General features: G+C 41.4%; 1 protein-coding gene across 1 annotated transcript in view; it reads right to left on the bottom strand.

Annotated features, from left to right (window-relative positions):
• The window catches only part of HFM1 (helicase for meiosis 1), a 3,254,758-nt gene that overhangs the window by 1,155,115 nt on the left and 2,072,516 nt on the right, over window positions 1-27,127 (bottom strand). The window lies entirely within an intron of this gene.

Below are 27,127 nucleotides of genomic sequence, written 5' to 3'. Positions count from 1 at the left end.
CTCTATTTTTATGGAAAGGATTCCCAAGCTGCCCTAAATGGGACCTGGTGGTATCAAGGAAGGACATTCCTGAGAATGGGAGAGCCAAAAGATGTGCAAGCACTAGACTGCACATCCAATTTGCAATGAGATATAAAAAGTTGTGCTGCACAAATGTCATATGTGGGAACTCTTTTTATGAATGCTGTAGAGGTAGCAATTGCTTTATTGGAATGAGATTTTGGCTTAGAGTGTAAAGACAAACGTCAAGTTTTATATACAAAAGAAATTAAGTTTGACAGCCCCTTAGAAACTGTAACTTTTGATACATGATTTCTGACTTTTGCTTTGGAAAAGGAGACAAATAGTTGATCTGATTTTCTAACATCTTTGATATGGTGTGGTGAGAGTAGAATCAAAGCTGCCTATGAACATCCAAGGTATGAAGCATATGTTCTGCTTTGTTAGAGTAATTGGGGAAAAACTGAAAAAACAATGGATTGATTCAAATTTGCTTCTAATGAGACTTTTGGGAGAAAGATAGGATTTATTCTCAATGACACTGTCTTTCTGGAAAATGAGAATGGTTTGCATGAGAGCGCTTGTAATTCAGAAATTCATTCAGCAGATGTAATGGTAATTAGGAAAACAGTTTTCCAAAAGAGGTACTTAAGGTCAGCTGATGCTGCTGGCTCAAAGAGTTTTTGAGTCAGTGACTAAAGTAAAATTGTGACATCCCATTGGGGGAACTTAGTCCTGATTTGGATGCCTAAACAAATAGGCTCCTTTGAGGAAATCTTTAGAAATTTTAAGAGAAGCAATGGGCGTGTCATTATGGCCTATGTGAAAATCTGAAATGGCAGCCGTGAGAACTTTGATGGTAGGAAAACTAGAATCTTGATGTAAAGCTTCTGAAAGAAATTCCAATACTGATGGGGGGGGGGCAGAAAAAGGGCCCAGTCCTTTTGCTAAAGCCCAAAGAGAAAATATTCTCTATTTATTTTTATAATTCTTTTTGGTTGATTATTTCTGAGAAGAAGAAATTATGAAGAAAACTGCCTGACATCTCTGGTTATCATTAAAACTGGAGAAACCATGCAGTTAACTTTAGGGCTTGTATATCTGGTACAGGCATCCTGGATGATCCAGAATGGGAGCCAGCACCCTGGGTGAATATAGCAAATAAAAGCCAAAGGAAGGGAACCTAAACCTGACAGGGCCAGAACGAAGCAATGAGGATCACCTTGTTCTTGCACCTTGTGGCTTTCTGTATGAATTTTGTCAAGAGAGGTATTGGAGGGAATGCATAGAGGAAGCCTGGGGAACAAGTGTGGACTAGAGCGTCTCTTGGTGACTGTCCCTGTGGAAGGATTAGGGCTAAGTAACTGCTGCATTTGTTGTTCAGGTAGTAGGGAAAGAGGTTGCAGCAAGGTTGGTCCCAGTGGCTGAAAATCTATGTTGCCACTGTCTGTTTGAGAGATCACTTGTGAGGTAATAGGATAGACTTGCTCAACTTGTTTCCTAGTACACTTGCTGTCCCAGGAATGTGCATTGCTACTAGAAAGCAATGGGAAGACATTGCCCATTGCCAGACTTGTATGGTATCCCCGCAAAGTGGATACAATCATGTTCCCTCTTGTTTGCTGATGTGATGTACCACTGACATATTGTCCATTTGGATGGAAATCACACCCTTGGATATGTAGCCCTGGAAAGCCTGCAGTGCTAGGAGGACTGCTGTCATTTCCAAGATACTGATATGAAATTTGGCCTATGTAGGTGACCACAGTCCTTGAACCATCTTCCCCTCCAAATGTCCCCCCAGCCAAGAAGGGAAGAATTCCTAGTTACTGTGTCTGTTTGTTGATGGACAGAAGGATTTCCCCTCTGCAACTGATGTTGAGGTTATCTACCATGTTATATAATTTCGGCATATTTGAGTGAAATGGATTCTGTTATGGAGGAGATAAAAACTCTGTGACTACTGGATCGAAAGAGCCCACTGTAACACTCTCATGTGGTATCTCACTAGTGGGACTAAAGTTATGGTAGAGGCCATCTGACCTAACAAATGCAAATGAAGAATCAATCTTGCTTGTGGACAGGGATGCTGAACTACACCAGAAGCAGCCAGTCTTAATGACAGTACTCTTGCTGTTGGAAGTTTGGCAATTTTTTGAACTGTATTGATCTGACATCCTATAAATTCTATTTGTTGAGTAGGGAGCAGTTTGCTCTTCACATGATTGATAGTTATTCAAAATTGATCTGCAAGATGGAGTAGAAATGCTTGATCCTGTAGCAGGATCCCTGGAGGTAGACGTTAGAAGCTAATTGTCTAGATATGGGAAGACTTGGATCTCCACCATTGCCATAATCTTGGTGAACACCCAGGGGGCTGTGGTGAGACCAAATGGCAGTGCTCTGAATTGGTAACGACTGGCTCCCAGCCGAAAATGGAAAAACCTCTTGGATTGCCTTTGAATCTTTATATAGTAGTAGGCATCTTGGTGATCTACACAGCACATTCAATTGTCTTTCCTCAATAGAGATTCTATGGACTGTACTGTGATCATCCAGAACTTTGTCTGTTTGACAAACTGATTGAGGTGGCTGTGGTCCCCTGTCTTCTTTGGAACTAAAAAGAACCTGGAATAGACTCTGGATTCTATCTGGTCTGGGGGGACCTGCTGGATGAGTCTTTTTTTCTAGCAAGTTTGAAACTTCTGTTGCTGCAGATTCCATCTGATCAGGTGGAGTACCAGGAATCCTTCATCTTTTCTTTGAAGGATACAAAAAGGGTATGGTATAACCACTGGTAATTATCCTCAACATCCATGACTCTGAAGTAATGATTTTTCAGGCTTGTGGGTGTAAGGTTAAATACCCACAAGTACCTCCAGAGTGCATCGGTCAGGTAACCCTTCAGGGGTGCAGCTAGGGTTTTTCAATGAATGGACCACAGAAACCCTGATTCTGCATACATCTTCTACTGTGACAACTAATCGAGTTACCTCCTTCTCCTCTACCTCAGGATGGGGGGTGTCTATCCCCAGGAGTGTTAAGATGAAAACCATGTGACTTCCTGAACCACATTTTCTTACCTCCCTTTTGATTCCAGGAATAGGATCTTTGTGGACTGGAGAAACAGAATCCTATGGCAGACAGGGTTTTACCATCTTGTTCACTCCTGATAAGCATCTGTTTAACTATGGGTCCAAAAAGTGTGGGATCATCAAAAGGATTAATAATGGACATCTTGAAGCTTGCCATGAAATTGCATAGCTGCATCCCAATGTGGCAAAGCATAGTAATGCCTGTACTAGCTGATGTCACTGTGCCATCTACTGCATTGGATAGCAGGCATGTGGCTACATTAGATGTAGACTGCAGGGTAAACATTTGGATGTCTACTGTTTTTGGGATATCTGAAGGCAATTTACCTGAAAGAGACTTGGAAATCTCCTTTATCAATTCCCTCTGAAAATGTGTCAAGTATGCAAGGCAATTCAGCACCCTGAGAGCAGAGGACACTAAAGCAGAAGTCCTCTTCCCTAATCTGCCCAAAGCCCTTGACTGTCTGTTAGGCAGATGGACAAAAGACCTCTCCTCAGAAAGTTCTTTCTTTGTGGCTGCTGCTAGAACCATGGCATCTACTGGTGGTTCTTTTGAACACTGCTTCTCATCTTTCAGGGCTGCTAACTTCTGTAGTTTTTTTAGGAATTGTCTCTATGATGTCATGCTGTCTGTGCCATAAGAACTATTAGTGCATCTGGAGGGGGGAACCACCAAGGATGCAGATGAGCCAGACCCAAAAGCTTTGAGAAACAAACTCATCCAGAGAAGGGGTTTCATTGGATCATCTCCCTTTGCTTCATCAATTCCAGGATGTCCTCAAATGCGACATCTTCCAGGGGGAGTTCTGGGGATCCTTCCCCCCTCATACAAATCTGTGTCTTCAGTGATTAACTCAGGAGAGGAGTCCACATACTTCCATTTGCATATCTGTTTCTTTGGCTATGGCTCTTTGATTCTGATGGCAACATATCAGACTCAGACTGAGAACTCGAGTGCCAAGTGGTCTCAGAGCCTATGTGTTTTGACTGCCTCTGTTGACCTGAATGAGAGACATAAGGATCAGGTTCCACAGGATGGATCCAAACATGGTGCACTCACTTGCCTTCTTGGACCAGCCAAGGCCCTTTCCACAGCCTTGAAAGCAGATGCTGCAACTGGAGCCAAGGAAGCACTTCTTCTGTTAACTGACTCAGGAAACCTCACATAGTGGAAGCCAAAGTCCCTTGGACTGTTGGATCTGACTGAGGTGTAGCAGAAGGGTTAGGCCTCATGGGAACTAGATCTGAATACTGAACCAGTATCAGAGAAAAATGTAATGGGGTTAAGGGGCCTATACCCACCCTCTCCTCAAGGATGATACTGGGAGGACTCTAAATTGGATCTGTGTCCTCAAAAATGTCCTCATCATTCAGTTGACATCCATTTCTCTGAGACTTCTGGAGGGTCATACTGACCTCAACTATAAAGCTACAGATGAGGGTCTACACAATCATTTGTCTTGGATGATCTGCAGACCTATGGTTTATTTTGTCTTTGGATTGGTGAATGAAACCAAGGGCTAACCAGCTCCAGAGAAAAAGTAGCTTGAGGAGAAGGAGTTTGGACACAAATAACAGGTGAATCTGACTGCCTCCAAATTTTTTGTATTGGATCAGATACACTACATGATCCTGGGACCTTTCTCTTAACTGGTCAAGCTTCTTCTTTTCTGATTTCTTTTCTTTAGCGCTTTCTCTAAAGACTTCTCTCTGTGTTTTTCATTAGACTTGTCCTTTTCTCATTTTTCTTTTCAGTGCTGGGAGAAGCAGATAGTGGTCTTGATTCAGAAAAACACTGTAGATGTTGAAGACCCTTTCCCTCCTACCCTGCACAGCTGTAGTGCCAAAGACAGCACAAATATCAGTTTGCCTGAAGATGAGCAACACCTAAACAATATACACATAAGGAATGGGGGTCTTGAGGAGAGACCTTGAGTTCACAGGCTAAATACTTTTTAAATCCTGATGATTTGTCTGACATCAGGAAAAACTCTATTAGAATAAACTCTATCTATCTATCTATCTATCTATCTATCTATCTATCTATCTATCTATCTATCTATATATCCATCTATCTATCTATATGCTACAACAATTTAAACCATTTCTAAGAGAAGGAACTATCTTATTGTTTTAATACTAGAAAAAGCACTTTCACACCCACACCCACATACACACACACACACACACACACACACACACATACACACACACACACATACACACACACACACACACACACACACACACACACACACACACACACACACACACACACACACACACACACACACACACAAATTCTATATTAGCCTAAGTTATAACGTAATAATAGAACTATGTAGAAAATTCACACTATAGAGTATAAAAAAGCTTAAAACTACAAATTATCTAACCTAGACCTAAATTTATCACTACCCTATAATATACTAATATTACAGTATATCTGAAGAAAAGAGGAGTCAAGCAGGAAAAATAAGCAAGAGCTTTCACTTTTTGTGACTGGAATGTGAGAGCTCTCAGATAAAACATCTGTTTAGAACAGGCAGCAAACAAGACCTGAGGTAATTTAGGCAAAAGGAGGGAGTTGTGGGTAAAGGAGAAGTCAGAGTCTTCGAGCTAAAGCTCTGGAAGAGAGAGCCAAGGATCAGATCCAATCAGATCCAACAACCCAAAAACTGAATCAGATGAAAATTGACATTGGATGCCAAGTTAATGACTCTTAACATCTGGATAAAGACTGTAAAAATATAAGCATGTCATCTAAATAAGGGAAGGAGTAAATGCCATTCAGTCTGCAATAAGCTACGACTTGAGCTAGGCATTTTATGAATACCCATGGAGCGGTAGATAAAACAAATGGTAATGCAGAAGACTGATACTGTGACCGAGAAAAAGAGAACTTTAGAAATTTCCTGAAGCCTATGGTTATGGAAATGTGGTAATAAGCATCTTTTAGATCTAAAGTTGCTAAGTAAATCATGGGAGGTATGAGGGCTAACAGGTTCTGTAAGATCAACATTTTGAACTTTGGAACTTTCACGTATAGATTTAGAAATGAAAGGTCTAGTATACTGGTCTCCAAGAGGACTATTTTATTGCCTTTGCCCCTTTGAATTATGAGCGCTGGTTTTATGACTCACTGGGTGTGTAAAGACTAGGCATTCATAAAATGCCTAGCTCAAGTTATAGCTTATTGCAGACTGAATGGCATTTACACCTTTCCTTATTTAGATGACATGCTTATATTTTTACAGTCTTTATCCAGATGTTAAGAGTCATTAACGTGGGATCTGATGTAAGTATCATCTCTGTGATCCACTTGTGTAATGCTGAAACCATGGTGTTTGCCATATCAGTGATTGGACTGTATATGCACAACTGTGAATGATACCATTTTGCTGCCATATTTGTGTATTACAGGTCAAAACATACAATGTAGATATCATGTGATATTTAACAGTATGTTTCAACATGTGCATGATACACATTACCACATTACAGAGTTTCCTTCAACATTCAGCTGTCTGTGAGTTTTGGCAGTTAACAAGCAAGTACTGCTCCAACAGTTCCACTGTAAACATGTGTGTTATTAGCAGAAACTCGCAAACAACATGTTGACCATATTCCACCACTACCACAGTGATATGGGTATGGTTTGTGTATTCCCATATCACATATATGAAACAGAAGGACATGTCCTTGTCCCTGTGTTTTGGATGACAGCTGTCATGCTCTCCCACTGGCATAATTGTATTGTTTGTGCCATATACACTGTTGGAAACTCCTGGTGTTCCTACTGGTGTGATTATCAAACAATCTGGAAATATATCGCTGATTGATAAGTATATTTCTTGGCATTTTAACCTTTCAGAGTTCTGCATTGTCTTAATTTTGCCTGACTGAATTATTGTTTGCCTGACTGAATTATTTTATATATTTTCTGGCATTGTTTTATGTTTCTCATCTGGCCTGAAACTGCTTCCCCCTGTTTCTGAGGTGGAGCTTATAAAACTGGTCTAACAGCTTTTGTGTTATCTGATTGCTTTCAAGGCTTGCTAATTTAAAAATAGTTTCTGTTTGTAAATTCTTGCATACACTGTTGGAAACTCCTGGTGTTCCTGCTAGTGTGATTCTCAAACAATCTGGAAATATATCGCTGATTGATAAGTATATTTCTTGGCATTTTAACCTTTCAGAGTTCTGCATTGTCTTAATTTTGCCTGACTGAATTATTGTTTGCCTGACTGAATTATTTTATATATTTTCTGGCATTGTTTTATGTTTCTCTTCTGTCCTGAAAATGGGTTTCCCCCCTCCCTCCCAGCCTATTATTGTAGTGTTGTTATAGTTGGTGGCTTTGCAGTTGCCCACCGCTACTGTAAATCTGATCTGTGACACCCCTCCCAGTCTGGTGTTCACTCTACTTAATACAGACAGAACATCTGAGAAGGCCAACCCACTTAGGCTCTTAACCTTGAATTGTTCTTCTGCTCCTCCCTTCTCTCTCCTTGCACTTTACTCTGAAAAAAATTGCACTTTATTTTGCTTTTGCCTATTCTTAAAAGTACTCAGTTGTATTTATTCTGCTGCATTTATTACTGCTTGGTAGTAGCATGATTAAATTTTAACTATTATTCTAAGCCTTTCGGTTTAAGCACTTGGGCTTCAGACCAGTTGTTTTACATTAGGAAGATTTGTGGTCTGCACTGTTGTGGCAGGACAGGTAGCTTACATCCTTCTAAATTAGGAATTGCTGATTGAAGGCTCAGTGTCTGTTATTCTAAAAGTGTATTAGTTCTGGTTTACACACTTGGGCTTCAGGCCAGTTATTTTACATTAAGAAGGTTTGCGGTCTGCACTCTTGTGGGAGGAGATGTTAGATTCTGCCCTTATGAGCTGGGAATTTCTGGTTAAAAGATTATTGTGCCTGCTTATTTGAACTTTTTCATTCTGAAACTGGTGTGCCTTGTTTGCTGTAGCAAAGACTAAATTCAGGCATGCTGAATCTAGCTTTGTTTGTATAACTTGAGCACTGATCCAGGACATCTTTTCTGGAGAATGTTCCCCTGCACCCTAGTGGCAGGAGTGTGCAGTTAGAACTTGTCTGATTAACGACTGCTGGAACAGGGCTCGGTTTTGAGCTTTTTACTGGTTAATTTGGTAATTTGTTTAAATCAGTTTGCTTGTTTTCTATTGTTATATAAAAAAATTGCACTTTATTCATCTGCTTTTACTGTATTTGTGTTTCTTCCTACTTCTGGGCTTCAGACCAGTTTTTCTACATTAAGACATTTTGTGGTCTGCACTGCTGTGACAGGACAGGTAGCTTACATCCTTCTAAGTTGGGAGCTGCTGATTGAAGGCTTGGTGTCTTTTATTCTAAAAGTGTATTAGTTCTGGTTTAAGCACTTGGGCTTTGGGCCAGTTATTTTACATTAAGAAGGTGTGGTCTGCACTCTTGTGGGAGGAGAGGGTAGATTCTGCCCTTCTGAGCTGGGAGTTTCTGGTTAAAAGTTTATTGGGTCTGCTTATTTGAACTGTTTCTTTCTGTAAAAGGTACGCCCTGGTTGCTGTAGCATAGACTAAATTCAGACCTGCTGAATCTAGCTTTGTTTGTATAACTTGAGCACTAATCCAGACCATCATTTTTGGAGAAGGTTCCCCTGCACCCTAGTGGCAGGAGTGTGCAGTTAGAACTTGTCTGATCAAAGACTGCTGGAATGGGGCTCAGTTTTTAGATTTTTATTGGTTAGTTTGTTTAAATCAGTTTGCTCATTTGCTACTGTTATATTAAAAAAAAAATACACTTTATGCATTGCCGCTTAGCTAGGGTTAAACTATTCCCACCGCCATAAAGTCTGCTCTTCAAATTTTTCCTTAGAACTAGCCAGTTTTTTTAGTTTTAGCACTCAAATCTGTTTCTTTGAGCTCAGCACTTGTTCAGAACTTGTAAGCACTAAATAAGCTACAAATTACTACAGCACTCAACTTTCCTCACTTGTCTAGAGGAAAATAGTACTTAATAAATAAGCACCTATCCAGGCATGTCTAAGGGTCAGCTCCCAGTGTTTTCTCCTGTCTACCTGATGAATCTGGGCATCTTGGAGCAATGCAGCAATTGCCTCATATACACAGACAACGCTCGCCTCCTACCACCCAACTCTACGACCTGTGAGAGATGCACTTATATAGCCAAACTGGAAGCAAAGCTCTCTTCACCCAAGACTGGACTAGACAGTCAAGAGGAAAAGGTAAACACTTACACCATACCACACTCATCACATAGTCCCTCAAAACCCACACCACCAAAATACACACATAGCAACACAAACCACACACCTACATTTGCGAAGGCTCTCAATAAAATCTGCTGAAGCAACAGAGACCTCCAAAGCAGAAACGCATGCAACCCCCACCCCCAACACAATCCAAATAACACATAGCCCACAAACTCAGTGTGCCACTCAACCACAGCCCATAAGGCATAACAACATACCCAACACTCTACTCATAGGCGACTTTATAGTCAGGCACACTGATGTTCCACTCAACAGGCAAAACAGGGAGAAAATTACTGTCAGCTGCCTGTCAGATGCCAGGATCCACTACATAACACATGCACTCAGGTCATTCCACAACAAGTACAGATATGACTCTGTCATTGTCCATGTTGGTGTGAATGACCTGAGACGTACCTCCCTGGGCTACATGAAAAGAGACATGGAGGAGCTCTCCGATCTTGTAGCCCAGGCAGGTATGACCCTAGCCCTGAGTAGCATCCTGCCATCACCCAGAATGATACTACAGTACAAGGACAAAATTATTGACTTCAACAATTGTCTATGCTTCTGGTGTCATTCTAAGGGGATCCAGTATCTGTCTGCCTGGGATAATATGATCGACAGATCACGATGCTTTGCCAGAGATGGCCTGCACCTGTCACCCTTGGGATTCTGGATACTGGCTAAGGCTCTTGCCACCCATATAGTGCCTTTTTTAGGCAAGGTTCAAATGACCAATTCACCACGGTAACAGGTACAAGCAAGCAAAATCTGAGGGTAATGCTACTCAATGCTAGAAGTCTAAACCTCAAAATGCATTCGCTCGAGGCACTCCTTAAAATGGAGAACATCAACATATGTGCAGTGACAGAGACCTGGCTCAAGGCACCAGAGAGCACCCCTGCATTACCAGGCTATAATTCATACCACACCTTTCAGCCACCTAACCTGGACCGAAACACTAAAGGTGGAGGCGTGCCCATATTCATTAAGGATATCCACACCTCCTGGCTAGTTGCTCAGCATAATGCATCCGAGATTATCCAAGTGCAACTAACTCTGGGTAAGACCGCAATCCAAATTGTAACTTACTACAGATCTCCCACCATGCCCCAGGATTCCCACTCCTCATTCTTTGATACACAGGAAGATATTAGGGTACAACCCAACACCCTAAGTACAACCCAACACCCTAATAAAGGGCGATTTCAACTACCCCACCATTAACTGGGAAAACTACTCATGTGCCAAGTCTTTTGCTCAGTGTTTTCTGGAATTCATAAATTCCAGTGCCTTGGATCAGCTAATCCACACCCCCACCAAGGGCAGCAATATCCTAGACCTGGTCATTACCAACATGGGCAACTGGTGTTCCACACCAGAGGTCATTTCCTTGTTGGTCAGATCCGACCACAAGCTAATCAGCCTAGACATCCACATCCTGCCCCCACCCCCCATTAGGGAAACCACCGTAAAACATTTCTCCAAAGCTAACTTCACACTTCTTAAGACAGAAGTGGCAAACGTCACGACACCCATGCAGATGAACAATAGAGGTACGACTGCTGAATCCTACACAAATGCACTTTATAAACACTTACACGAGTGCATGGATTGTGCTATCCCTAACAGAACCAAAATGCTATCCTCCAAAAAAAGGAAGCCAGTCTGGTGGTCCCCTGCCATAAACAAACTCTACAACAGAAGAAAGAAACTGTTGCAAAAAAAGAGTAAAATCCCATGACTGGAAGAACTCCCTGGTCAGCCTCAGTAAGAAGCTGTGATCCCACATAAAATCGTCCAAAGCTAGTTATGAAAACAAAATAGCCACTGATTCTAAAGACAACCACAAAGCATTCTATAGCTATGTCAAGAACCTCAATGGCAACACTCAGATCTACTCTGAGTTACAGCACAATGGCACTAAATATACAGAACCAAATGATATTGCCAACATCCTGGCAGATAGGTTCAGTGCTAACTTTACCCCCTCCACCCCCTAAAGGGCCCATCTCTATACCAAAAGAATGCAGAGTTCCTGTAATCACGGCTCCACAAGTAAAAACCACACTATTCAAAGCCAAGAACACAGCATCCATGGGACCTGACAACATCCCGGGCTGCATTCTACATGAACTACATAATGAACTGGCATCCCACCTAAGCACCATGTTCAATCATAGCCTCACCTTAGGCTTTGTGCCCACTGAATGGCACACAGTAACGGTTATCCCACTCCACAAAGGGGGATCCACCACAGCCCCTTGGAACTACTGCCCCATTAGCCTAATCAGCCTGGTCTGCAAGGCCATGGAAAGTATCATCATGGAACTTATAAACAAAGACATTGGTAATCTCCAAACTCTGGACCCCACCAAATTTGGGTTTGTAAAAGGCAGGGCATGTCTCCTAAACTTGACTGATTTCTTTGAAGCAGTCACCAAAGCTGTAGATGAGGGTAAGGTGGTTCACACAGCCTATCTAGAGCTCGCCAAGGCTTTTGACATCACCCCCCCTCTGGAATTATAGATAAACTCACTAAACTAGGTATAAATCCCCTATGTCACAAGATGGGTTGCCAACTGGCTCACTGACAGAACCCACACTGAAAGTAGCAGACTCCAAATCTGACTTGAGACCAGTGACAAGTGGCGTACCACAAGGTTCAGTCCTGGGTCCTCTCCTGTTTGGTATCTACTTTTCTGAAGTACAGGCTAATACAGAAGGTCTTTGGCTAATGAAGTTCGCAGATGACTGCAAACTAGGAGCCATAACTGAAATGCCTAATGATGTGGACATCCTACAAAAGGGCCTCACTGAGACAGATGCCTGGTGTCAAAGCCATGGCCTCAAGCTCAATGCCAAAAAGTGCATTGTCATTCCCTTTGGTAAAAACTCTGCACCCATGAGCTACCACAGAGGTGGTAGTCTATTTAACACTGAAAGTGATATAAGAGACCTTGGGACACAGGTAGACGGTAGTCTCTCCTTTAATAATCACAATGCTATAGTAGTCAGGAAATCCTTCTACGTGGCACACCTCATCACAAAAGGTTTCTCATCCAGGAAAAAAGAGGTCATTGTTCCCCTCTACTCGTCACTCATTAGACTCATTATAAAGTACAACCCCCTTTTTGGTATGTACCTCACAAGACATCTACAACAACTGGAAAGGCTGCAGAAATACTTCACAAAGAGGATTACTGGCCTCAAACAGATGCCCTACGCAGACCGTCTCAAAAAACTCCAGCTTTACTCCGTCGCATATCACCTACTCAGAGGCGATCTCTGCCTACCATACAAAGCTATGTCAAACCCAGAGCTGTTGGACATGCTTCACTTAAAGAAATCCCAATCCTGCAGAGCTACACACTCTAGGGGCCTAAACCGTGTCACCACAATAAACAGAACATGCTGGAGGGATAGATTCCTGTCCCAGAGACTTCCCATACTCACAAACTCCCTATCTATATCAAACAAAGCTCCTCATTAGCACTCTTCATGAAAAATCTTGATAACTGGATGGGAAATAGGAAATTTACCCCGAGGATCACCTCTATCACTCTGCTCGACAGGGGCACAGGAAAACAATTTTCTTGGGTGGCGAAAGCCAGGGTACCTTTTTGGCTAGGATTGTATAGACCCTATGGCCGATAGCCTACTACCTACCTATGAACCTCTATGTTGGCAATACTGATGCCATGTTGGATGATATAAATGTAACTCATACATATATCTATATATATATATATATATGGTCCTACTTTACTGAATGTATAGACAGTGAATGTAAAATTCATGTATACAAAATGGTAATAATAATTTATTCATTAACTGTACCATATGCTATCTTTGGTCTTTGCTACACTTCCACATCCATTTGTTATTCACATAAATTCACACCTTTTGGCAAATGGTGTACATATTCAGTGATTTATGTACATGTCTCTGCACATATTCTGATCCACAGAGAAACACTGTTGTACCTTTGAAATGTGAGTAGTCACTGACTTCATGTTAATGTGGTGTAATGTTGCTCACAGGACTAGCCTCTGCTCAGTAATGACCAAGGTCAGTTACATATAAATGCAGGTGTGTATTCCACATGTTGTTTTACACTGGCATGATGTATGTGATACCAATTCTTAGCTTGATTATCTATGCATCTTGCTGCTACATAATTGCACAGTATTGTGTGTGTGATTTATACATGCCCATTTTTGTTGATGTTGACAATGCAGTCTGCCAATGAGACATACATTATCCATTTACTTCAATGTACTTTGGGTTGACTTCAACACAGCCCTATATGGTGTACACCTGCATTTGCAATGTGTCACCTTACATTGTTGTTCTACTTTATCATTTGCCTACGAAGTTTGGATGCCGTAACTTCCTTGATGTGGGTCCATGTTGTCTGCCTCCCTTCCACTTTTGTAGTTATGTAATATATCTTGCAGATATGTTCACCTTTGTTGGAATTCTTGTCCATTTTCATGTATTAGTTTGATTACAAGGTCAATGTGTGCCAACTCTATGGACTATATACAGATGCAGTACATATGCACACAAGTTGCTGGTTACTGCTTGCACTATATCCTTGTTCTCATTATACTTGTGTGTTACATATTAACCACTGTATGTTGCTGAAATTCATGCGCACAATGTGAAATTTTTTATATAGCAGTACTGTTAGATTTGTGACCATATGTTATAATTATTATTATTATTACATGTCATTGGTGTTTGCATTTGTACTGACATTGCTTTCATTTAATTTTCTATTAAGTCACTCAAGGTCATACATACACACCTACACCTGTGTATTGCCTTTGACATGTCATATATGTGACATATGCATTCCATTACAAGTCTGTTTGGGTTCAGTACACCTACTTTGTGTAGGTAACAGCAAGTTTGCTACTTTGCTCCAGGAGTCTACTTCACCTTATCGCATGTTGAAAATATCGAACGACAATAATGTCGTAAATGCCGTACATCGAAAGTTTTGCTGCGGGATCATGGTACAGTGGGGATTAGAAAATTTGCTCTTTCCTCACTGTAGTGCGATCTCAGAGTTGGTATATATAATTAGCGGGGGGTGGGGGGGGCACAGCCCCCCACAAGAACAGTTTCGATGTACGGCATTTTCGATGTTTATGCCGTTTGATATTGTCATCTTTCGACAAGGTAATATAGACGCTTGCTCCAGTACTCCTGTTAGGCACTGTTCTTGGTTGTTTGCCTCTCACAGGAATGGTCAGAGGTTCTGTTCTGTCCTCTGCTGGAATTATCTGGCAATCCAAGACGTGCTTTTGCTCAATTGTGATGTCATATAGCTTACACTTGCACTGCTGACAGACAACCTGGATACTGGTTTATTTATCCAATGTGTGACTGCCACACAGTTTGCAATATGTCATAATGTGATAGTGCATAGTTTTTTATATATATATATATATATATATATATATATATATATATATATATATATGTGTGTGTGTGTGTGTGCATTTCACCATGACTGGTATGCAGCCACACCTTGTTAGACAACCTTCTATTGCCCATGCTGTGCAGATTGTCATCTGTGTAACTTATTTGTTCTTACTGTTTATTTCTAACTTTTGTCTGTCAAGAGTTGTGATATTTGTTATATGGGTATACCTGCCATGATAGCCATCTCCTCCTCTTTCCCTCTATTCTTAAAAAAAATAAATAAAAATGAGGGCTATTCCCATTAAAAAAAAAAAAAAAAACCAAAACAAAAAAAAGCACTGCTCATGCCTGTCTGACTGTTCCTCAGATTTTCCTATTCCAGCATACCTCTTGTGTGGCCCTCTTCTTCACCCATAACCTACATCTGCTTTTATAGCTCCCCATTTTGTTGGGTTTGTACATTACCCCTGTGTTACCCACATATGTCCTGCACCCATTGTTAGCTAATGTTAGCTGTGGCAATATGGGCATGATTGCCCTTCCCCTTTATTAATTGTTTTATTCAAATTTTTATGGATTCCGTCAGAATCCATAAGGAATACCAGTTTAATAATAATGGAGTTATGTAGATATTCTGTAGTTGTCTGTAAGCTGAATGGAGAGATTCTATCGTAGATATGTATTTACAGATATTAGGCTGCTTAGATTGCATTATTCGTTCTCTAATTTTGTTCAAATACATCACACTTTGTCAGAGATTTTTTACAACTTATGGAGTAGCTATGACTGATATACAATGCGCCATTAGTATTGAGAAACTCTATTATGTGCCAAGATATAATAAGTTCACTGTATCATATTTACATATTACATGCTTATCCACAACTTTTCCACTGATATCAGCATAATACATTGCATTCTGTGAACTTTAAGAAATCTGGCCCATTGTATAAAGATTAAGATAATTACTGAACTTGAAAAATAAGAAGCAAAAACTAAACTGTTATGGATTTTTTTTTAATTTTGTGTGCTGCTAGGTTAAATACTATGAAGAATAAAACATTATATAGAACCTTATATAGAAAGTACAGTTGTATAAATTGCCCTTACCCATAACATTAGATGTTCAAATTCCTCATAGCTGCAGTAGCCTTTAGGCTATATGGGATGTATCCTGCCCAGGAAACAACAACCAGACATCTTTACAAAGCTCTTGCTCACTCCCACTAATTCACTGTAACTGCTGATTGGCTAGCCTTAAGGAGGGAAAATCAGCTATCAGTGAATCTTTCTTCAGGACTTTCTTGCTCATAAAGAGTGAGAGCGAAGATCCTACCAGTCTTGAACTTATAAAACATAACAACAATGATTATCATATAAAATAACACCAAAACCACACTTTATTTCACAACTACAATTATATTCAAGAGTAGGGGGATTGAGAGTGGATGTTATGGGTAAATGCAACTTACAAATTGTACTATATTTATCATCCCCATTGCTGCAGTACCCTTTAGGCTATATGGGTGGACTATCAAAGCCTATCCAACTTGGGTGGAAGAAGGATACACATCCAGGAGCCTCTGCAGAATGATCCTAGCAAAGCCTGAACTGGACCTGGAAAAAGAATCCAGTTTGTAATACTTTGTACAGCTATGTACAGAGGACCATGTAGCTGCCTCTAGAATGCTTTTAGAATCTACCTCTTTCCGGTATGCCATCAAAAAAGACAACAGTCCAGTAGAATGCGTTTTGATACTGCCTGAGATAGATTTATCATGGGGGAGGGGTATAGCAAAATTAAATACTCAGGACAAATTGTCTATTTAGACACAGGGTGTTCATTTTTGCCCATGTTAAGAAATAAACAGCTGATCAGCTTTTCTAAAGGACTTGCTTCTGTCAAGATAGTGCCCGAGCTGCCTATATATATATCCAGAGTATTCAGAATTTTTTTTCTCTGTTTTGGGAGATCTGGATAGAAACTTGGAGATTGATCACTAGATTCAAGGTAAACTCTGAAACCACTTTGGGCATAAAAGAAGGGTGTGTTCTTAATGTGATGTTATCCATATGGAATATCAGGTAGAGCTCACCCACCCTGAGAGCTTTCAGCTCAGATACTCTTCTTGTCAGAGCAATGAGAAGTACAGTTTTTCAAGTCATGAAACTGAAGTCAACCTGATGAGCATGTTCACATGGAGACATGTTTAACTTTTCTAGTACAACGTTAAGATCCCACAGATGACAACCTGATTATAAGGAAGTCTCAGGTGCAAAACTCCCTTCAGAAACTGTTTTACCATAAACAGAGAAGAAAGAGGAGGATCCGTGGGCAGATATGCCGATATAGGTTCATAGGTTAGTACTAAGCTAACTGCCCTTGCGAGCCATTTTAAGCCTAGCCAATTATCCCTTGTGAGACTCAAACCCTGCACCTTGTGTTTGTAAGGCAAACACCTTAACCATTAGTACACCCGCCCCATATGACTGCAAGATGATCCTTTACAGAGCAATAAGCAAGGCCAGACTAGAATAGTTACTCACACAAATATTTCAGCACCAGTTGTACAAAATCCCTGATGGGACCCTGGTTATTGGCAAGGCATCAATTAGGAAATCTCTTTTCCATTTGCCATTTTTTTTCTCCTTTAGTACCTACCTCTTGATCTAATTAAGCAGGTGACTAAAAATTATCAAAATTAAATCATCCATTGCAGTTGTTTGACATAATGGTGTATCAACCCCCTTGTCTTGTGTGAGTAGGTCCAGTCCATGAAGAAGCTTGTCATAACTGTCCTTGGCCATTTCCATAAGAAGGGAGAACCACTGTTGCCTAGGCCAAAACAGAGTCACCACAATTATTTTTGAGAGTCCTTTTGAATCTTCATAATTACTCTGGATATCAGTGAAAAGGGTAGAAATTCATAAAGCAACATCTGTGTCCATGAGAATGAAAATGCATCTGTTTTCCAGGCTTGCTTGCAAGCAAGCACCCCTCATGCAGAATGTGCTTAGTTATCTGTTTTAAAAGAAGGCAAACAGATCTACGTGAGGAGTTACTCTCAACTGGATCAATTCCTGGAAGACCTGCTCATTCACATTCCATTCGTGAAGGTCTGTCTTGATCTTGCTCAGCTTATTTGCCACTACATTTTGCTCTGATAGAATGTAAGATGCTTGGAGGGTTAAAGAATGCTGTAAGGCTCCCTCCAGAGCTACCATGGCCAGCCTGCACAGAGGGTAAGATCTGGTACCCCCTTGCTTGTTTATGTACCATATCACTGTGGTGTTGTTGGCTAACACCTGTAGAGTTCCCAGGGGCCACAAATGTTGCAGAGATTTAAGGCATGGATGTCAGCTAGCATTTCTTTGACATTTATATGCTTTAGACTGCCTGATGAATTCCACAGGCATTATACCTTTACCCCTCTGGAAACTGCTCTTCAAGCAAAATCTGAGGTATCTGTGGTGAGAGATTGGCTTGGGGCCTGAGGAGAGAAGGGGAAATCTGTGCCAGCTGTATTTGAAGTCTCCACCAATGCAGTTTTTTTTTTTTTTATATAAAGCACAAAACTGGAATTTGATATTCAAGAGAAAGCAAATGCTGGACCCATGACTTTTTAGAAACCACTTAATCTTTCTCATGTGTAACCTTCTAGAGGAATCATGTGAATCATAGAAGCCATGAAACTTAGAATCCTGAAAAATTCTCTTACAGAAATCTGAAACTGACTACAGAAGCTGAGGAAAGTTTACAGATGAAAGTTTACCTTCTGTGTCAAAAACGCTTTTTGCTGAGAGGTGTCCAGAAGGCAATCCAGAGAAACAATCCAGTGTGATGACATCAAGGAGGATTTTTTTACATTTAACTGGAATTCCAGATTGGTCAAAAGAGATATAACCCAAACCAAGGACTCATGACATCTTGGAAAAAAACTCTGCAAAGATTAGTAAGTTGTCTAAATAAGGGAATATGTCAATGCCATTCAGTCCGTAATAAGCTTTGACTGAGCCTACACATTTTGTAGACTCTCTTGGAGCTGTAGATAACCCAAAGGGAAATGCAGAGAACTGACAATGTGACCCAAGGACAGAGAATCTTAATAATTTCCTGAAGCCTAGGGCTATGGAAATATGATGCTAAATGTCTTTTAACTATAATGTTACCATGAGACTCAGTGTACTGCGGTGGTGATGCTGCGATAGCGTTGTCGCCTCACAGTTAGATGTTGCCCATTCGATTCTCAGTTACAGCATCTTCTGTGTGTCGACATGCGTGAATGGGCATTCCTTCGTTGAAGGTTGTGCATTAGGCCTGGCAAGCCAGCACGTAAAAAACATCTATTGCCAATCATTAGCAGACCGGAGTTCCGCTGTGGCGACCCCTAACCGAAAAAAGCCGAAAGACACAAAGTTACCATGAGACTCAGTGGAGGAATGAAAAGTAACAGACACTGAAGGGTCAACACTGAATTTGGTATTTTCACAAATAATTTTAAAAAGGAAAGAGCTAGTACTAGGCTCCAATAAGACACTTAGGTGAAACATTCTGGAATACAGTTTTTGCCACTCTGAATTAAAGGCAGTGGTTCTATGATTCCTAGAATGTGTAAATGCTGTAGAAGCTGAGTAAAGAATTCTGTTTAGTTCAGAGAGTGGGGAAGTATTCTCCTGAAAAGAGATTTTTGTTTCCACTGTCAGCTGTAACCCTCCTGAACCACTGTAAGCACCTAGGAATGTTGAGAGCCAGTTTCTGGGGCATATTTGTAGAGATATGGGCTGGAAGATAAGGGAAGGTAAGGGATGGGCAAATAATGCTGGCCTAGGTATTCTGAACTATCAGGCTGTCCCTTTTTCTGAAAAGACTCTTGTCCTGTATTACTATTCCCCTCTGGCAATCTCTTTTTGTTCCGTTTGCCAGAATACAGCATGGCTTGTTTGTTTGTTTTTTTAAAGACAGACAGAGACTTGAAATATTTATAGTGAGGAACCTGAAAAAAATCTAACATGCTCCCTGCATTGATTTCCCTCTTCCATCAAATTGTTTTGGGTAAATGAGTAGCTGAAGCCTCAAAAATACCTATTTGCCCATACCTAGGCATATCCCCTAAGACTGTAGCAGTAGCAGTGGCCATAGAACAAATACTAAAAATAGTGGACCCTGGCAGGAAACTTTCGATGCGGATGGAAAAAATAGTGGATTTCTTAAAAGGGAAATACTGTTTTAGTTAAAAAATAAAATAATGGGCCAGATTCAATAAAGCCTATACTAAGTGTACATGATATGAATTCAATAAAATTCATATCACATTCTTTGTGCTTTCTAGTCACTCAGAAAGATTACACAAAGTGTACATGTAGTCTACAGTTCGTGGTAATTTTTATGAATCCCTGCCAATACTTAAAGCTGCAAGAATATCAGTAGGAAAACTAAAATTAGGAGGAAGAAGTTGTGCAGTATGTCTGTGTCATCTGTTCACTCAGAACAGTGTATACATAGTGTATACTTAGTGTAGGCTTCATTGAATCTGGCCCAATATTTTCTTAAAAGGGCAATAGGTTTGTGTGGAAGGATTCCCATTTGTTGCTTTTGTGAAACCTCAGCGCTTCTTCTTCTAGAGGCAGCAAGAAAGAAGCGAAGAAAGATTCCTTGATGGTGGCCAATCAGCAGTCAGAGTGAATGTGAGGGAATCTAGGCAGGAAAGAACACATATAGCCTAAAAGCTATTACAGCAGTGGGAATGATGAACATCTGAAATTATTCACTCTGTAGTATTTTATGTGTCATTACAGAATGTTTGTATAAATAATTCAATTATAAAAGATAGTACTTTGTGAACATGGTTGGAGATCAAATACAAGTGAGATAAAGGAAGAACGGAAAACATTGGAAAATGAAAATAGCACAAAGAGTTACATAAGGAATGAGGTAAAAGGAAGATAACATTTTTTGTGAACAGGAGTAATAGAAGAAAATTACATGAGATTATTGTGAGAAAATATCTGGAATATGGAAGAAAATGATAAAATAACAGGTAAGTTCAGAAAGATGACAGCATTAAAGTGAGGACTGTATTATGCCTTAGGATTCAGAAAGACTTAGTGCAGATGTTTAACCTGAAAGTTTCTGCAATGTGGTAAGTCTTTCTGAGGCTGTAATGTGCCGAGCAGTCTTGCTGGATAAGCACATGCAAATGCAGCAATCCAGGGGAGCAACTAACACTAATTAGGCATGTGGTCTCCCCAAAAATGGCAACAGCTCCAGACTCACTTGGCAGTATGGTACAGAGAATTGCTCTGCCAAACTATCTTTTTTTCAATAGCTGGAAAAGTGAATGCCATCTTTTGACAGTATTCACCCATTCACTCCTATGGGAGTAGAAGAGCTCAAATTATGACTATGGGTAAGTACAGTGGACCCCTGTATATGTGTATGTGTTGGGGGAGGCAGGTGTGTGTATGTTATAAGAGTATGAATGCAGCTGAATGTTGTTGTTTTTCTTTCGGCTTTTCCCGGTTAGAGGTCGCCACAGCGGAACTCCGGTCCGCTAATAATTGGCAGTAGATTTTTATGGTACCAAGGTGCCAGCTCGATGCCCAACCTTCAACGAAGGCACGCCCATTCACCCATGTCTTTCGAACGCTACTCTGAATAAAAGTGATAAATTAAAGGGAATCCCCAAAGGGAACAAAGACCAACTGTCACCCATAAACATATTCTGACAACTTTGTAACAGAACTTAACAGAGACAGTGATAACTCCTAACAAGAAAAAAAATTGATACAGGTAAAAAAAGTTTTAGTAACAGTCATGCTGCCAAATGTACAGTGTAATTCCAAACCCCAAATACAAACCCAAGCAGAAAAATTATCTGGTAGATGTAACAAAGAAAAAAAGTATTACACACCTGCCATACCTTTGAATTTTTCCTGAGAGGAGAAAGGCTAGGACTGTGGTAGTGAGGGTCGGAACTTTGAATGTTGGCAGTATGACTGGTATAGGGAGAGAGCTAGCTGATATGATGGACAGAAGGAAGGTTGGTATATTGTGTGTGCAAGAGACCACAAGGAAGGGGAGTAAGGCTAGGTGTATTGGAGGTGGTTTCAAATTATTTTATCATGGTCTGGATGGGAGGAGAAATGGCTTAGGAGTTATCCTGAAGGAACAGTATGCTAAGAGTGTTTTGGAGGTGAAAAGAGTGTCGGATAGAGTGATGTTTATGAAGCTGGAAATTGATGGTGTAATGCTGAATGTTGTTAGTGCATATGCTCCACAAGTTGGGTGTGCAATGGATGAGAAAGAAAAATTTTGGAGTGAGTTGGATGAAGTGGTGATGACTGTACCCAAGGGTGAGAGAGTGGTGATTGGAGCAGATTTCAATGGGCATGTTGGTGAAGGGAACAAAGGGGATGAGGACGTGATGGGTAAGTATGGTGTTAAAGGAATGTAGAAGGTCAGATGGTAGTGGATGTTGCAAAAAGGATGGACATGGCTGTGGTGAATACGTATTTTAACAAGAGGGAGGAGCATAGGGTGACATACAAGAGTGGAGAAAGATGCACACAGGTGGATTATATCTTATGTAGGAGGGCCAGTTTGAAGGAGATTGGAGACTGTAAAGTGGTGACCGGGGAAAGTGTAGTTAGGTAGCATAGGATGGTGGTTTGTAGGATGACGCTGGTGATCAAGAAGAGGAGGAGGAGTATTAGGGCAGCACCAAGGATCAAATGTTGGAAATTGAAAAAGGGTAATTGTGAGGTGGAGTTCAAGGATGAGTTAAGACAGGCACTGGGTGGCAGTGAAGAGTTACCAAATAGCTGGGTAACTACAGCAGAGCTAGTAAGGGAGACGGCTAGAAAGGTGCTTGGTATGACATCTGGACAGAGGAAGGACGACAAGGAGACATGGTGGTGGAATGAAGAAGTACATGAGAGTATACAGAGAAAGAGGTTGGCAAAGAAGAAGTGGGATTGTCAGAGAGATGAAGAAAGTAGACAGGAGTATAAGGAGATGAGGTGCATGGCAAAGACAGAGGTAGCGAAGGCTAAGGATAAGGCATATGAAGAGTTGTATGAAAGGTAAGCAGGGAGAAAAGGACCTGTACCGATTGGCTAGACAGAGGGACTGAGCTAGGAAAGATGTGCAGCACGTAAAGATGAAAAAGATAATGAGGGAAACATACTCACAAGTGAGGAGAGTGTGTTGAGGAGATTGAAAGAGTACTTTGAGGGGTTGATGAATGAAGAGAATGAGAGGGAGAGAAGGTTGGATGATGTGGGGATAGTGAATCATGAAGTACAATGGATCAGCAAGGAGGAAGTAAGGATAGCTATGAAGAGGATGAAGAATGGAAAGGCTGTTGGCCAAGATGACATACCTGTAGAAGTATGGAGGTGTTTAGGTGAAATGGCAGTGGAGTTTTTAACCAGATTGTTTAATGAAATCTTGGAAAGTGAGAGGATGCCTGAGGAATGGAGAAAAAGTTTTTTGGTACCAATTTTTAAGAATAAGGGTGATGTGCAGAGCTGTAGTAACTACAGAGGGATTAAACTGATCAGTCACAGCATGAAGTTATGGGAAAGAGTAGTGGAAGCTAGGTTAAGAAGGGACGTGATGATTAGTGATCAGCAATACGGTTTCATGCCAGGAAAGAGCACTACAGATGCAATGTTTGCTCTGAGAGTGTTGATGGAGAAGTACAGAGAAGGTCAGAAGGAGCTGCATTGTGTTTTTGTAGACTTAGAGAAAGCATATGACAGGGTGCCTAGATAGGAGTTGTGGTATTGTATGAGGAAGTCAGGAGTATCAGAGAAGTATGTAAGAGTGGTACAGGATATGTACGAAGGTATTGTGACAGCAGTGAGGTCTGCAGTGGGAGTGACGGATGCGTTTAAGGTGGAGGTGGGGTTGCATCAAGGATCAGCTCTGAGCCCTTTATTTGCAATGGTGATGGACAGGTTGACAGACGAGATCAAACAGGAGTCCCCGTGGACTATGATGTTTGCAGATGACATGATCTGTAGTGAGAGTAGGGAACAGGTGGAGGAGACCCTGGAGAGAAGGAGATATGCTCTAGAGAGAAGAGGAATGAAGGTCAGCAGGCCTAAGACAGAATATATATGTGTGAATGAGAGGGAGGATAGAGGAATGGTGAGGATGCAAGGAGTAGAGGTGGTGAAGGTGGATGAGTTTAAATACTTGGGATCAATAGTTCAGAGTAACGGTGAGTGTGGAAGAGAGGTAAAGAAGAGAGTACAGGCAGGATGGAGTGGGTGGAGAAGAGTGTCAGGAGTGATTTGTGACAGACGAGTAAGAGTGAAAGGGAAGGTCTACAAGAGGGCAGTGAGACCAGCTATGTTATATGGTTTGGAGACAGTGGCATTGACACAAAGGCAGGAGTTTGAGCTGGATGTGGTAGAGTTAAAGATGTTAAGATTTGCACTGGGTGTGACAAGGGTGGACAGGATTAGGAATAAGTATATTAGAGGGTCAGCCCAGGTTGGAAGGTTTGGAGACAAAGCCAGAGAGGCAACATTACAGTGGTTTGGAAATGTGCTGTGAAGGGATGCTGAGTATATTGAGAAAAAGATGCTAAGGATGAAGCTACCAGACAACAGGAAAAGATTAAGGCCTAAGATAAGGTTTATGGATGTGGTGAGAGAGGACATGCAGGTGGTTGGTGTGACAGAGCAAGATGCAGAGGACAGGAAGAAATGGAAACAGATGATCTGCTGTGGCGACCCCTAATGGGAACAGCCGAAAGATGATGATGATGATCTTCACTGTTAAAAAAAGTTACTGACATAACACTCACATCATAAAATATTTGTGGGAAGGTCTTCTGCAGTGGGTAAAGTACAGTTGTGCAGATAACTTATCTAAACAAGAGATGTTCAAATAGATCCCTATTGCAGTAATCTTTACAGACAGGACATATCCTAACAAAAATAGCACATGTCCAGCTAGTCTAAAAAAATGAGGCACATTCTTCATGCAACAAACATCTGCCTTTTGCATGAACAGTCATTTCAGCATTAGAAGGATGCATGGATGCACCAAAACTTAGAACTTTCTTCCCCTAGAATTGGAGGATGAAACCTATTGCTCTAAGTCAAGTCTTGTCAAAGAGAAAAGGAAAATGAATCCTCCCCTCCCCATGGCCGCAGAAGAGATTGCTCAGGGGGTTGGATGAAATGTAGTTGCATCGCAAAAGTGATCTAGTCAAACATCTACTGATATGTAAGTATACTATGTTCTTCATAACATTATTGTTGCAGTATTCCTTACAGATGGTGAACTGGAAAAGCTCAAGATGAGAAGGATGGAAATGAACATGAGTTCAGAATGCCTCTAGAATAGCTGTAGTAAAACCAGTTCTTGCTCTGGAAAAAAATCCAGTTTTTCATAAGTGTGTAAACAAAGGACGAAGTAGCTGTTTACAAAATCTACACCTTTCCAAAACAGTTTCAGATGAGGCAAATATCTTAGTAAATAAGCATTAAGATTCTTGGTTTGTGAGCAGATTGTGAATCTCTACTGCTGCCTGCAGTGTCTGACAGAGTGGAATGTCTAGTAGACACTGGTGACGAAAAATTTGGTATCACTAAAAGGGTAATACAGCAGCCTCTGAAAAGCAACTCAACACCCATGCATCAGAGGGGATGGCCTCTCAAGCTTCTGGGTGAAAAGCGAAGGAGCTGCCAACTTTCTCCAATGTAGGACAGTCGGGCAACCCTTCACAGTCACTGAAAGGGCCTGCGGGAGAAAGCCCCATGGAAACTCTAATTCTGTGGACTGCCCCTGTCCCATGGGTGGTGTGCATTATGATTCTCCCCCATCCTTCGGAGGAACCCTCCAAAGGAGTGTCTAGAGAAGACTGCTGTGACTTTCTGAAAAAGAGGCATTTACCCCCCCTTCTGATTCCTCAGAAAGATTAATTGAGGGGTGGTGAAATGCACTCCTACTGCTGACAGTGTCTTCCTGTCTTGCTTGCTTCTTGTTAAAGTATCTTTAACTTTCAGCATGAACAAGAAAGAGACATCAAACAGGGCACTAATGAAGGACACCTTGAAGCAATCCGCAAAGTTGCATAATTGCATCCAAGTATGGCATTACATGGCAATGTCAGGGCCAGCTGATCTGGATGCTCAATCAGCTGCATTAAAAATGAGCCTCATGGAGACGTTGGCAATGGAGAGCCGGGTAGATAACTGTGTCTCCAGCATCTTCTGAGTTTCCAGAAATTGCTGCGTCTCAACGTTCCTTGACACTTCAGACACCAGGTCACATTCAAGCCTGGTCAGGTCTGATAAGTAATCAAGTCATCTCAATGCAAAAGCAGCTGAGTCATAGGGGAGCATCACAAAATGATCCAAAGCCTGAGATTCCCTATTCAGGGGATGCACCAAAGAGATCACTTCAGAGATCTCCATCTTGGTGGCAACTACCATCAAAAAAGCATCAACGGCTAGACCCTTAGTCCAATGTGGCCAGTCCTTGGGGAAAGCAAGAACCTTATCAGGCTTGTTGGGGATGGGCTCCACCATGTTGGCTTCCTTCCACGCCCTCCAGGATGCTAGGTTTATAAGCAAGTCTAGAGGGGGAACCACCCAAGGTGTGGATGGGCCTATGCCAAAGGTCTCCAAAAATACTAACTCCTCCAGAGAGGGGGCTTTGGTGGTCCAGCTTCTGCAATGGAGAAGCATCTCTAATGGATCACCAAACACGGCATCATCCCATGGAGAATTAGGTGATCCCTCTCCTTCCTTGATGTCAGTATCCTCCATGAGAGACTCCTCCATGGAGTTAAGGTGTTTCCTCTTACACCTTCTCTTCTCTGAAACCTCCCGCTCTGGAGATTCCAGGGGAGATGGGCAGAGGATGGAAGCTCCAATAAGGGAGCGGGGTGGAGACCCACCAACACAGACTGCCCAGGAGCAGACTGATGACTGGTCACAGGCCCAAACGAGAAAGGGGAAGGGGCATTGGCCAGGGAAACCCAACCAATCTCCTAACAGGTGAACATCCTTTTTACAATGTCAAAAGCTGAAGCAGAAGCTGTCCTCCTGGAACCAAGGGTCTCAATATCTGAGGTACCAGAGACACACACAAGCCCAAGGGAGCCATACCTAGCCCCAACATCAAGATCAGATCTGAGCTGTCAAAAGCCAAAGCTCCAAGTAGGAAAGACAAACCCAAAGCAGGAATCGTCAACCCCTGACTCGGAAACTCATGCTTTGATACCACTGCTCTGAGTTCCAGACAGCCCGAAAGTAGTGAGAGTCGATGCAACCAAGGAATGAGTTGGA

This window comes from Protopterus annectens, chromosome 10.part0, assembly GCF_019279795.1.
Source record: "Protopterus annectens isolate FY-2018-M chromosome 10.part0, PAN1.0, whole genome shotgun sequence".
Taxonomy (NCBI): Eukaryota; Metazoa; Chordata; order Ceratodontiformes; family Protopteridae; genus Protopterus; species Protopterus annectens.
Note: the sequence above shows the minus strand (reverse complement) of the source record. Positions and strands in the feature narration are given on the sequence as shown.